Source organism: Saccopteryx leptura, chromosome 4 (genome assembly GCF_036850995.1).
Source record: "Saccopteryx leptura isolate mSacLep1 chromosome 4, mSacLep1_pri_phased_curated, whole genome shotgun sequence".
Taxonomy (NCBI): Eukaryota; Metazoa; Chordata; class Mammalia; order Chiroptera; family Emballonuridae; genus Saccopteryx; species Saccopteryx leptura.
This window is the reverse complement of record NC_089506.1, coordinates 205,510,017-205,522,516: the sequence shown is the minus strand read 5'-3', so window position 1 is coordinate 205,522,516 and position 12,500 is coordinate 205,510,017. Positions and strand designations below refer to the sequence as shown.

Sequence of the window (12,500 nt, the reverse complement as noted above, 5' to 3'; positions counted from 1 at the left end):
ACTGTTGGAATCCATGGGAGTCTGAAAGACCAGAGTAACAGGCTTTATTGAAAGGAAGAAAGGAACCTTGCTGGGCACTTCTCTGGGGGAGAAGAGCACTGGTTACAGACTAGGGGTGAGTTATATAGTGTTTGGGAGAGCCTGAGGGGATACTGAGGCAAAAGTTCTGGTATGTCTAGAATGCTCCTCCTTGGGGGGCTTGCCAGCTTCTTGGAATTCTTCTGTCTCAGGGGCAATAGTCCAGTAAGGGTGAGGTCTGACAGATAAACAGAACATCAAGAGGGCAGTTTGGAATTCAAGTATCTATCAATAACAAAGTTCCACACATTGAATGACTTAAACACAGAAATTTTTGTCTCAGTTCTGGAGGCCAGAATTCCAAGGTCAAGGTGTTGACAAGGCCATGCTTTCTCTGAAGGCATTAGGGAAGGATGTGCCCCAGCCTCTCTCCTAGCCTCTGTAGTTCCTGGGCTGGTGACAGTATCACTCCAGCCTTCCCATGGTGTTCTCCCTCTGTGCATGGTTGTGTCCGCACTTCCTCTTTCTAAGGACACCAGTCATGCTGGATTAAAGGTCTACTCTACTCTACATCGGCCAAGACCTTATTTCCAAATACACTTACATGCTGAGGTACTAGGAGTTAGGACTTCAACGTATGAATTAGGTGGGACAGGGTCGGGGCAGAAGACACATTCAGCCCATAACAGAAGGTAACAGTAGCTCACTCAGAGTTTCCACTTGGGTAAGGGAGTGGGGGCATTTATACTTCCTCGCCATCAGCCATTGGTTAAGGGCTGTCCCAGCAGGGGCAGGAATTCCCAGGTGCTTCTGACTCCGGGCACACATAGGCCAGACGTGAGGGTTGTCCTCATCCAAGAGACACAGGTGGTGCTGTTGGGAGTGAGAGGGTGAAAGTTAACTGGGGACTCACAGGCATGAAGGTAGAAAAGGGGGCTGAGGGATATGGCACCTGCTGCCCACCATCCATTGGATGCACTGAAGACAAAACCTTCAACCCACATCTGCCAACCACTTGCTTGGCAAAGATTGATCCTAAATGAGTCCCGGGCCTCTTGGTACCTTTCTTTCTTAAGAACTGTCAGCAGGGCCTGACCAGGTGGTGGTACAGTAGATAGAGCATCAAGTTGGGATGCTGAAGACCCAGGTTTAAAATGCCAAGGTCACCGGCTTGAGCACAGGTTCACTGGCCTGAGCATGAGGTCACTGGCTTGAGTGTGGGATCATAGACATGACCCCAAGGTCGCTGGCTTGAGCTCAGGGTTGCTGGTTTGGGCAAGGGGTCACTGGCTCAGCTGGAACGCCCCATTCAAGGCATGTATGAAAAAGCAATCAATGAACAACTAAAGGTACTGCAAAAATGAGTTGATGCTTTTCATCTCTCTCCTTTCCTGTCTGTCTGTCTGTCTCTCATATGCGCACTAAAAAACAAAAATAATAAAAATAAATAAAAATAAATAAAAAAGAAGTTGGCAGGTGGAGGTATGCAGAGACTTCATATCAGCCACTCCTGGAAGAAATGGCTCCTCAGCCCTGGAACCTCTACCTGTGGGTGCTCGGAGATGTTCAAACACAACTCATGAAATGCAGCATCTGTATGTGGGAAAGGAAATGAGGATGACAGGGAGGCTGTAAGGGTCCTAGAGTGGGAAAAGGGACTCGGCGCTGAGGCCTGGGGTTGGGAAGGGATGGTGGCTGCAGGTACATGCCCAAGTCGTCACCACCCCATTCACCTTGGCCCTTAAGTGCTTGTGTGCTGTTTGCCTGGGGCTCAGCCAGTCTTGCTGTAGGTCACCTGATAGGACCAGGAGCACAATGTGAAGAGGGAGGCAGCAGTGCTCTCTGGGAGAGTGCATCGAGGTCTTCCCCAGAGGGAATGGGGGACCTGATGCTGGATGGCAGCCTCTCGTCCTGCGAGAGCATCAGGGTTTGAGCTAGAAGTCCCAACTTGGTAAGCAGCAGCACCCAATGTCCTGTCCTGCTTCACAGACAGGGGCAGGATGAAATGGCCCCGGCTCCACCCTCTGCAGCTCTGGAGGCAGTAGTTCCGAAACCCTGATGCTAAACCCACCAGCAGCTGAGCGTGGCTGAGGCCGTGCAGACGCACTGGGGACATCAGTGCTTGTGGAAGCAGCCTAGTGCCCATGCACTGCAGCAAGGTGGAGCCGACACACTCCTGGTGTCTGATAGCCCGGCTCAGGTCCTGGCCTGCCACACTCTAGGCACTGTGAACTAGCCTCGGTTAGGCTGCTGTAACAAACAGGTCTTACATTTTCCAAGCCTTAATGTAACAGAAATTTATCTTGTGCTCACTTAATAGCCCTGGTTAGTGTTCAAGCTGGCAAGGCAGTTCTCCTCCCCTTGTCGAACCCAGGCTCTTTCTATCAGGTGGTTCCACTATACCCTAAGACCTTGTTGTGATCCATACCTATAAAGTGGTAGGGGAAAGGAATATGGAAGAAGTACAGCCAACTCTTTTAAAGGAACCAGAAGAGCAGAGATGCCACTGGAAAGAACTCGGTCACATGACCACATCCAACTGCAAGGAAGACTGGGAAATGTAGTCTAGTTGTGTGCTTGACTATAATTCTATTTTTTGTTGTTGTTTTTTTGTTTTTTTGTTTGTTTGTTTGTTGTATTTTTCTGAAGCTGGAAACGGGGAGAGACAGACAGACTCCCGCATGAGCCCGACCAAGATCCACCCGGCACGCCCACCAGGGGGCGATGCTCTGCCCCTCGGGGGGGGGGGGCCGCTCTGCCGCGACCAGAGACACTCTAGCGCCTGGGGCAGAGGCCAAGGAGCCATCCCCAGCGCCCGGGCCATCTTTGCTCCAATGGAGCCTTGGCTGCAGGAGGGGAAGAGAGAGACAGAGAGGAAGGAGGGGGGTGGGGGTGGAGAAGCAAATGGGCGCTTCTCCTATGTGCCCTGGCCGGGAATCGAACCCGGGTCCCCTACACGCCAGGCCGACGCTCTACCGCTGAGCCAACCAGCCAGGGCCTAATTCTATTTTTATAAAGGATGGAGAAGATGGCTTCAGTGGATATCTATCAGCATCTTTCACAAGGTGAATTAATATCTCTGGGGTCTATTTCCTCGACTCTAAAATGGAAATGATAACAATCCTTCTCTGTATAAAATGCTTTGTAGGGTACCTGGCATAAGGCAAACCCTCGATAAATGGGTATCCAGCGTTACTGGATACCTATAGCCACCCTTGGGGTTCTTGGATATATTTGGGGAGGACCATGGACAGTGCTGGACCTCCTGGCAACCGAAGAGGCAGGGTCTGAGCCTATTGAGGCATTAATCAAAACATGACCGTGTTGGATTCAGTCTGGGAAACCCCCAGCTTCTGCAGTTACACAGCTCTCTCAAAATTCAGTTCGTTGTTCCCCATGTTCAGATGTAAATGCTGAGTCAACGCCATGTTGCCAGTTACAGAGAGTAATCTGCCGCAGCTTCTGTCTCTCAAAGCCCTGAACGAGATGCCCAGCCACCCCGAGCTGTCTGGACGTGCCAAGGTACCCCGAAGACTCAATCTTCATTTCGCAGACTCACTTGGTCATCACGCCTCCAGTACATGGCATTCATCCTTCATGCTTTTAGCTGAGTTCACTTTTGGAAAAAAAAGTCAGCCACACAGTGGAGGCTCGACTCTGAACCTGACAGGTCCAGGCATGGCAGTTTCTGCCGGAGGGGCTGTGTTAAGACCCCTCCCCCTGCCCAGTCACAGCCAAGGGGGCGATCACCTGACTATGCTCAGGGGATTCATGCTCATGCAATGTCAGCAGTCACCAATGCCTTTGTAAAACAGAGAGGCCAGGCTTGTTGGCCTCTTTTCAGATGGGAAGCTGAGGGCCAGAGAAGAGAAGAAATGGCTTGAGGCCACGCAGTGGGGTGAGAGAGAGAGCCAGGCCCTTCACAGAGTTTCTCCACTCTGCCCCTGCCTCCCTCCCTACAGTCAGCCCTCCAGGCCCCACTCAAGTGATTATTGTCAAACAGTAACTGGATCCTGTTGACTCCTGCTTACAACTCTCCAAAGGCTCCCCAATGTCTGCACAGTCCAGCCCCAGCTCTGGATCCTGCAGGACGTGGCTCTGGAGACGTCCCCTATCCGGCTTCTGCCACCACCCCCACGTCACCAACTCTAGCCACATTGCTATCCTTGCTGTTCTTGGAGCACACGTGCTTTCTCCTGCCCTTGCTGTCTGCACATGTCGTGACATGCTTGTCTCATGTAGCTGGCTCTTTTATATCCACTTCCTTCCGGCGGCAGCTCAGATGTTGCTTCCTGGAGCAGCCAGGGTCGGTGTCCCCCCAGGACCTCTCTCAACGCTCATCGCTCCCTGCAAACACTCTCCATTCTTTGCTTGTGGGATTTCTCTGTCCCTCAGAACCTGCTAAGCCTAGCAGCGGGTTGGTAAAGCCCCCAGGAGCTCCTCCAGCAATAACTGTTAGGAGTTGGTGTCTGAATGCCTCGGGACCCTTGCCCCCAGGTGGGCGGGTAGCTCTGAGTCTCCTGTTCTGTGCTCTTCCCTGGAGGTCAGCGGGACTGAGCCACAGTCGCCCGCAGTCATCTGCTCAATAGCACACCCCCAACCTGCTCTCTCCGGTCAATGTCTCCCAGTAGCGCTCGCTACAGTTTCCTTACATCCTGGCCTTGGAGTTGGCTTCTGGAATGATTCACATGAAGTCTCGTCCTCAGAGGCCTTCCCTGCCCACCCTACCGGTAGGGGGTCTGTGATCATGTGTTATGGCAGCCCTGGGAAACAAATGCCATATCTAAGTAGCTCCGCACCCCACAAACCCCAACTCACTTGGCATATCATTCAGTTGAGCACCTTCCTCTGTAAGTATCCAGGTGGTGTCATCCTTTACTCTCTGTGTCCCCCACCGGAGTGAAAGCAGGTCCTGACTGTCCTCTTCCCTCCACCCCCTATCTCCAGCCCCAGGACAGTGCCTGACCCATGACAAACCCTCTATAGATAATTGATGACTAAACCCCAAAGAAGCCCAGCCCTGTGGTCCCCATCCACTCCTGCTCAGCTCCTGCCTCAGCTAGAAGACAATAAATCGCCACCACTCAACTTGGCACAGCCTCGTTCTCTCCAGGCCTAGAGCTCTCAACCCCGCTGCACATTTGAATCCCCTGGAGAACTTTTCACAAAACCCATGTCCCACTGAGACTCTGAATGAATTGATCCAAGGTGGGACCCACAATGATGCCACTGTGCAGCCAGGGTTGAGAAGCGCTGCTTTGAGGGGAATGGAGGGGACAAGACAGGGTCAGAGTTCTAGGGTGACCAACCATCCAAGTTTGCCCAGATTGGGTGGGTTCCCAGATTTAGGATTTGTGATCCTAAAACCAGGATCATCTCAGAAAACCAGGATGAGTTGGTCTCCCTAAGTATTCCCCAAGCCACCTGAATGATATTCTAATCAGCCAGCCACGCTCTCAGCCCTGGCCATTTTTGAAGGAAGGCATCCCCACTGCCTCTAGGAAAGACATATTTAGTGCCTGTTCCAGGCCCCGGATGTCAGAAAACAGGGGCAAGGCCACAGCTAGACAGTGTGGGGGGTCCAGGCATCAGGCTAGTCAGTCTCCCCTACCACCCTCCCAGCAGGCACGATTCTAACAGAAGGATTTCCCCGTGTGGCTTGTGGGCAATGCAGATTCATTGCGAGAGTCTTTTGGGGTCAGGTTAGGTTTGTTTCCTTCTTAGTATCCTCTACCTGATACTGGAATAGAGTAATATATATAGCAGGAAACAGAAGTTGACTAAAGACAGGCAAGTTGTTGATAATAATGTCAGCTGGAAACAACCAGGCCTTTCCCTACTTCTGCTCCATACACCCAGCACCTGCTCTAGTCATATACAATGTAGGTGCGCGTTTGTTGATTGACAAAAGAAAAACATTGACAGATTTTCTTTCTCTAGCCCCTTGCCCATTACCCTGCTGGGGTTTGGGAGACTTCTCCTCATACCACTTGGTCTGAGTGTTCATCCAACCACACACAAATAAAATTAAATTTTTCTCTGCTCTTCTGTTAGATGTGGCAAACAAACAAACACACAAAAAACCTTACTAGCTAACCCCAATATCTTCTTACATTGAAAGAGAATTTTTAGGCCCTGGCCGGATGGCTCAGAGGATAGGGCATTGGCCTGGCATATGAACATCCCAGGTTTGATTCCCGGTCAGGGCACACAGGAGAAGTGACCATCTGATTTTTCTCCCCTCCCTCTCCCCCTTCACTCTCTCTTCCCCTCCTATAGCCAGTAGCTCAGTAGCTCGACTGGTTCGAGCATGGGCTCAGGCACTGAACATAGCTTGGTTGGTCCCAGTGAGTCAGCCTCAGGTGCTAAAAATATCTTGGTTAATTCAAACATTGGCCCAAGAAGGGGTTGCCAGGTGGATCCTGGTTGGGGCATATGCAGGAGTCTGTCTCACTATCTCCCCACCTCTCACATTAAAAAGAAAGAATAAAAAAAAAAGGAAGGGAGGGATGGAGGAAGGAAGGAAGAAGGGAAAGAGGAAAGGAGGGAAGGAGGGAAGGAGGGAAGGGAGGAAGGAAGAAAAATTTTTGGTTGGCTCATGCCCTGATCAGTTAAAGACTACCTTTATTGACCTCCCCTGCAGTTAGCGCGGTCATGTGACCTAGCTAGTAGAAGTCAATTTGTTACAGGGAGAGAGGGAGGAGACTTCTGTTCTTATCTTTTTGAGAGACAGAATTCAATCAAGAGACAAAGTACAGGACGCAGGGACCGTCGAGATGTTGATGCCCAAGAAGAACCGGATTGCCATTTATGAACTCCTTTTTAAGGAGGGGGTGATGGTGGCCAAGAGGATGTGCATATGCCTAAACACCCCGAGCTGGCAGACGAGAACGTGCCTAACCTACACGTCATGAAGGCCATGCAGTCTCTCAAGTCGCGTGGCTACGTGAAGGAACAGTTTGCCTGGAGACATTTCTACTGGTACCTTACCAACGAGGGCATCCGATATCTCCGCGACTACCTCCACCTGCCCCACCCCCACCCCCGGAGATCGTGCCTGCCACCCTGCGCCGCAGCCCGCCGGAGACCGGGAGGCCCAGACCCAAAGGTCTGGAGGGCAAGCCGCCTGCAAGGCTCAGGCGCGGTGAAAGCAACAGAGACACCGACAGACGGAGTGCCGTGCCCCCTGGTGCCGACAAGAAAGCCGAGGCCGGGGCCAGGTCAGCCACTGAGTTCCAGTTTAGAGGCGGATTTGGTCGCGGACGTGGTCAGCCACCTCAGTAAAGTTGGAGGGATTATTTTGTGTTGAATAAACTTGTCAGAAAATAAAAATAAAAAAAGAGAGAGAGACATAAGTGCAGCAAGTGAAGGAAGAATTTATTGGCTGTGTAGGAGGAAAATCAGAGGAAAGGGGGTCTTGGAGACAGACTCAGGGGGTGAGTCCGGGATGAGCTGCCGCTGCCCACTGCTCCCCTGGTTGCAAGTTTCATGAGGTCCCTTAGAGTTTAGGAGAAAGAGAGGGACAACGAATACAAGCCCGGGGGAAGAAGAGGAGAAGGGGGAAGGGAACTGCACGGATGGGTGTACTTCCAAAAGGGAGAGCACACTGGGATCTCTGTCCTAAGGGATTGTAAGGGCAGGAATTTTAGGGGAGGCCCCAGGGGGGAATATTGATAGAATATTCATCAGGTTCCCAGGTGTGTTCTCTTGCAGTCCTATTCTCCACTGATTGGTTGGTGCCAATCATTAGTTAATGCAGCTAGTCCTGAGGTCAGCTGTGGCTTTTCTTGGTCTGTTTTGCTGCTTTTGTGAGCCTGGAGCTGAAACACAACTGAGGTCTAGGCGTCATCTCTAGGGATTAATGCTTAAGCGCTATTCTCCAGCTTTCTTGATTGTTCCTCCTCTAAGGGGGGTTTAAAGCCACATGACTTGTGATATGCCCGGGTAGGGAAGGTCAGGGGAGGATCCGAATTCTATGACCAGTGATATGAAATCAGTTCTAAACCTCCAGCTAAGAAAAAGAAGGGTCACCGTGGTGGGGCAAGGTTCTTCTTCTCCCAGTTTTGACCATTGCTAGGCACCTGGGTTTTGTCTGTTTGTTTGTCTGTCCTAGTGGCCTACTCTGCCTGGCCTGTAGTCCTTGATCTGCTTGTCTACATGTTACTTTGGGGTTAACCTTTCCCTCTGCTGGAATGCAATTGTGATGACAAGAGCTGGAGCCCCTATTTTGGATCATGAGGTGGGAGCCAGGAGCGAAGATGGGAAAATCAGGCAAGAGCAGGAGCCTGGTTTCTGCACCATGGAGCCACTTTGTCTATTCTGATGGCTTGCATGCAGACTGTTACGTGAAGGAGAAATAGACTTCTACACTGGTCTTTGTCACAGCAGCCGTGTTTATATCTTTTCTCATGTACTAGGTTGGTCAAATAACTTTGTAAATATGATATATATGTTTGCTCGCTTACAGTTTGCATTGGATGTGGGGGGACAGGCTGTAAGCAGGCAGGATTCTTATAGCCTAAGGCTTAGTTTTAAGACTAAGCCTTTCTACCCTTTTTGAGGTAGGGTGGTTGTAAAGCCAGGATCACAGCTGCCTGGCCTGTGCAAGTTTGCATTGGATTCGGACAGAAGGTAATGAAACAATGGAGCCAAGAATTGGTGGGCCATCATCTTTAATCCTAGCTTGCACCCAGCGTGCAAGTAAAAACACACACTGGGCTCCAAAACCTACTCACTCAGTGCTCACAAAGCTTCTGATTTATCCGAGTTTCCTAGAATCAAAGGTTTCTAGCTCAACAGGCTTATTCACCTCTGTTCCCCATCTTCTTCCTTCTCCCTGCACAAACTTTGCACAAACTGGCTTCTCACTCAACACTCCGCCATCTTGGCTGCTTCTTCTGGCCTCCTCCACGTGGCCTTTCTCTGCTCTCTGCTCTCTAATGCTAATCTCAGGAACCGAGAGAGCAAGCTCCAGGTCTCCTCACTTTATAGTGCAGAAATCAAAACCTTTAATCCAATATACAAAATAGGGAAGTCTCTAATACAAAGTCACTTATCTGAGGCATGATGGGATTGCACCAACCCACATCAAAAAGGGTGGGAAAGGCTTAGTCCTAAAACCAAGCCCCAGGCTACAAGGATCCTGCCTGCCCACAGCCCGCCCCCAACACACATTAATATCACCTGGACGACGGCTGCCATGTGCGCAGCACCATCTTTAACAAAGTGAGCATAATATATTTTATCTGCCCAACAGTGGTACACTATCATGAGGAATCCCATTATGCCTCAGATAAGTGACATTGTGTCGGAGACTTCCTTGTTTGTGTATTGGATTAAAGGTTTGGATTTCTACACTATAAAATGGGGCAGACCGGGACCTCTCTCTCTCTCTCTCTCTCTCTCTCTCTCTCTCTCTGTTCCTGAGATTAGAATTAGAAAGGAGAGCAGAGAAAGGCCACATGGAGGAGGCCAAGAGAAGCAGCCAAGATGGCAGAGTGCTGAAGAGAAAGACAGTTTGTGCAGAGTTTGTGCGGGGAGAAGGAAGGAGATGGGGAACAGAGGTGAATAAGTCTGGTGAGCTAGAAACCTTTGATTCTAGGAAGCTCGGATAAGTCAGTAGCTTTGTGAGCACTGAATGAGTGGGTTTTGGAGCCCAGTGTGTGTTTTCACTTGCCTGCCGGGTGCAAGCTAGGATTAAAGATGATGGCCCACCAGTTTTTGGCTCTGTTGTTTCTGTACCGACTGTCCGAATCCAATACGAACCTGCATGGGCCAGGCGGCTATAATAGTGGCCGTGGATACTGGCTTTACACACTACATCTTGCAAAAATGGCTAGATGGATGTTCATCTAGTATGGGGTTATGTTTGGGATGGTTTGAGTTAAATGTTGGCTCTGTGACCCAAGTTCAGGGCCACCTCTTGAAGAGACAGGCAGTCATCCAGGCTCCAGGGGATCAGAAACCAGCTGTGTATGAGAGGTTCTCGGGACCGTCCGATGGAGAGAGGGACCTTCAGTACTAATGTGGTAAGGTACCAAAGAATGGAAAAATTAATATTAATATTTTAGGAGAAAGAGTTAGGTTTCTTGCCCCCTCCTTTCTGTAGAGAATGAAGGGAGAGGAATGTGGGAGTTTTCTGGCTTACAGGGCATTTTATAATTTAGGCTAAGCATACAGAGAGATTTTGTAAATATGATTTTTATATTTGTATGTGATCTACACCAGACCAGGATGGATGACAGCATTATATTGTAAATGGAAAAGTTTTGTACTAGGTTTTGAATGGAAGTAGGAGAGACTTGAATTCTCTCCCTTCCCCCACACCTGTGAGGAGAAAGGTAAACAGCTAGCCAGGTGTGTGTGGGGGGGGGCAGATTAAGCAGCCTTTTCCTTTTCCCCTTTCTTTCTCCTTAATGGGCACTTGACAAACGATTATTCTCTGACATCATGTAAGCCACCCCCCATCCTGAAATCGTGTGATTGATTTTTGTACCTCTAAAACAAAGGGATGGCAGATAAACAGTAAAAAAATTTAGGAATGTCTTTTGATATGTAAAACAACATTTTTCACTATTGTGTTACCTTATAAGTTTTAATATATAGGAATGTTTTTTATAAATCCTATAGACAGATGTTGTAAGTTTAATAATAATAATGTCATGCCCCCCCCCCCCCCGGCTCCTTTTCCCGCCAACCTGTGTGTGATCAAGTGTATATAACCTGCCTCGGGGCTATATTGGACACTACACGATTTGGGTCAGCTATAACCCGTGTGAGTCATATGCAGCCGGCTTATTGATCAATCTCCTCCTATTAACAAAACTCCTAAAAATTCATTTGGACTTGGTGTCTCTACGTAAACCCGGCAGAACGCTTGCTACTTTACAACACTAAGATGCTAGCAACTTAAAACAGCAGTTTCCATGAGTCTCCATCTAAAAGCACAAAGGACAGACTCTCCAAAAACCTGAGTGCTGCTTTGATGTGTAAAGCCAGTTGCCACCGCCACAACTACAGCCCCCTGGCCCGTGCAGGTTCACATAGGATTCGGACAGTCGGTAAAGAAACAATGGAGCCAAAAACTGGTGGGCCATCATCTTTAATCCTAGCTTGTACCCGGCGGGCAAGTAAAACACACACTAGGCTCCAAAACCCACTCATTCAGAGCTCACAAAGCTACTGACTTATCCGAGTTTCCTAGAATCAAAGGTGATAGATACGTGAATTCCAAACTGCCCTCTCGATGTTCCGCTTATCTGTCAGACCTCACCCTTACTGGACTATCGCCCCTGAGACAGAGGAATTCCAAGAAGCTGGCAAGACCCCTGTTGGGCAGATAAAGTGTGTTATGCTCACTTTGTTAAAGATAACACGGGGAGGCCGTCGCCCAGGTGATATTAATGTGTGTTGGGGTGGGCTAAAGGCAGGTAGAATCCTTGTAGCCTGAGGCTTGGTTTTGGGGGAACTGAGGAGAAGAAGGCTGGTGAGCTAGAAACCTTTGATTCTAGGAAACTCGGATAAGTAAGTGGCTTTGTGAGCACTGAGTGTGACTGGGTTTTGGAGCCCAGTGTGTATTTTTACTTGCCCGCCAGGTGCAAGGTAGGATTAAAGGCTATGGCCCACCAGTTTTTGGCTCCGCTGTTTCTTTACCGACTGTCCGAATCCAGTGCGAACCTGCATAGGCCAGAAGGCTGCTATGATAGTGGCCTTGGCCCTGATTACTGGCTTTACAACCCCCAAGGAGGAGCATTCTGGACATAGCAGAACTTTTGCCTCAGTATCCCCTCAGGCTCTCTCAAACACTATATAATTCACCCCTGGTCTGTAACTGGTGCTTTTCTCCCGGGGAGAAGTACCTGGCAGGGTTCCTTTCTTCCTTTCAATAAAGCCTATTACTCTGGTCTTTCGGACTCCCATGGATTCCAACATTTGGTGCCAAAACCCGGGACAGGGTACTAACTGCCTGGACAATCCCTCTTTGCCGTCCAAACTTACACCCAGGGAAGCAATGGGCAGCGGCAGCTCGTCCCGGGCTTACTCCCTGATTCTGTTTGGACGTGTAATTAATTATAGGTTGATTGGCCGGCAGTCTAACCCTGTCCTGAACCCCTGCTGGACCAGAAGGTAAGGAGTTTCTCCCTCCCCTTCCCCAGTTGGCCTCCAAATTTCTCTCCTAAACACCCCTTCCTGGACAGACGATTTTGACTTCGGACCCCATATCTATGAGTGGTCTGCCTCTAACTCCTCTACTGGACTTCTATGAAAGTCTAGGCGCACCTAACCAGGCCACTCTCCTATGTCCCGGGATCTCGGCCTTGGGGTGGCGACCTCTTGTCTGAGACTCTCTTTCTACGGAGATTTTCTCCTCTCAGAACTGTGACTGAAGGCGGGGATGCCCCCTTCTCTCACCAGTCTCCTCTACTGTGGGCTCCTCTCAGTCCAAACCGTCCGGCCAGGCTCCCCTCGGCTGTGTCCTCAAA

The 12,500-nt window shown here is 49.8% G+C and overlaps 1 pseudogene; it reads left to right on the top strand.

Annotated features, from left to right (window-relative positions):
- The first annotated feature begins 6,781 nt into the window (after positions 1-6,781).
- On the top strand, positions 6,782-7,358 carry LOC136402510 (small ribosomal subunit protein eS10-like; annotated as a pseudogene).
- The last annotated feature ends 5,142 nt before the right edge of the window (positions 7,359-12,500 follow it).